The sequence below is a fragment of the Hylobates moloch genome, unplaced genomic scaffold (genome assembly GCF_009828535.3).
Source record: "Hylobates moloch isolate HMO894 unplaced genomic scaffold, HMol_V3 SCAFFOLD_10, whole genome shotgun sequence".
NCBI classification, from domain to species: Eukaryota; Metazoa; Chordata; class Mammalia; order Primates; family Hylobatidae; genus Hylobates; species Hylobates moloch.
Window position 1 is genome coordinate 85,961,909 of NW_026652285.1, and position 1,455 is coordinate 85,963,363.

A 1,455-nucleotide genomic window follows, 5' to 3' on the forward strand; every position below is an offset into this window, starting at 1 on the left:
AGTTCTGGAGGCAGTGGGCTAGGCATGGAAGGAGTTAAAAGTTTCCAGAATTTGATAAACTCAGGCACGCCGAGTTGAACCATAGACCCTCAGAAGATGGTAGAGCCTGTGGGGGTCTCTCCTGGACCACCCTTCCACCGATGTGAGCATCTGTTCTTCCACACCCCTGACCAATAGTCATTTTTCCAATGCTGTATCACAGAGCCTGCTCCATCATAGAGCAGGTCTGGTCTTGTCCCCTGGGCGATCACAAAATATGTTGGCTCCTCCACCCACACACCTTCCCCCTTGAAGCTCTGCCCAGAGCTCGCCTGGTGTTTGTGGGGGTCCTCCCCTTCTCGTGGCTTCCCCATGCTGGTCACAGTGTCATTGCTCTTGAAAGTGAGGGGGCTCAGATATGACCACAGTGCACCTGATGGGTCCATAGCCACCTCATGCAGTACCTAGCCACTTTCTTGAGCAGGTCCTCAGGACACTCCAAAAGTTCCACAAGGTGAGTGTACCCTCAGTTAATTCCTGAATGGAGACAAACCACGGCTCTGGGTGATTGCATAGTTTCTGCTGTGGTTTGGGAAATATGTGGGTTCATTTATAAACTGGATTTTGTCAGGAAGACTTCAAGCTCAGCCATTGTCCCCTGAGGATACCCTTCATGGCCCATCTGGTACAGAATAAAGAAAGGACGCACTCTCCAAGGCCGAGACCCCTGGGGAGGAGATGCCTCTATGGCCGAGATGTGCTGATAGAAGGCCCAGCTCCTGGGACCCATGGGTGGTGGAGAAACAGAAAGGGCTTGCAGTGATTCCAGAAATAGAAGTTTGAGAAGGATGATTTGCTTTCATAGGCCAGAGGTGCCTGAAGACAGGCTGTGGATTATTCCAGGTTGGTGGTCACTGATGCTCTTGAGTGAAAGCCACAGATTTTCTCCCCCAAAATGCACATACAGACATACATTTGGTTAAGGAGTAGTTTTTGGTTCCCCAAACCAATGCAAAGCCCCCATTTAAGAATCCCTGCTCTAGAGAGAATCTGCCATCTAATTAAGACCCTCCTGGAATCTTCCATGACCCCCGCCCGGGCTGGGTGGGACCCTTCCTTGAGCTGCACTGAGCACCTCACTGTTGGCACTGTACCGCAAAGGTTTTAAGAAGCTGGCCCTTGGCCGGGCGCGGTGGCTCACGCTTGTAATCCCAGCACTTTGGGAGGCCGAGGCGGGCGGATCACGAGGTCAGGAGATCGAGACCACGGTGAAACCCCGTCTCTACTAAAAATACAAAAAATTAGCCGGGCGTGGTGGTGGGCGCCTGTAGTCCCAGCTACTCGGAGAGGCTGAGGCAGGAGAATGGCGTGAACCCAGGAGGCGGAGCTTGCAGTGAGCCGAGATCGCGCCACTGCACTCCAGCCTGGGCGACAGAGCAAGACTCAGTCTCAAAAAAAAAAAAAAAAAAAAAAAAA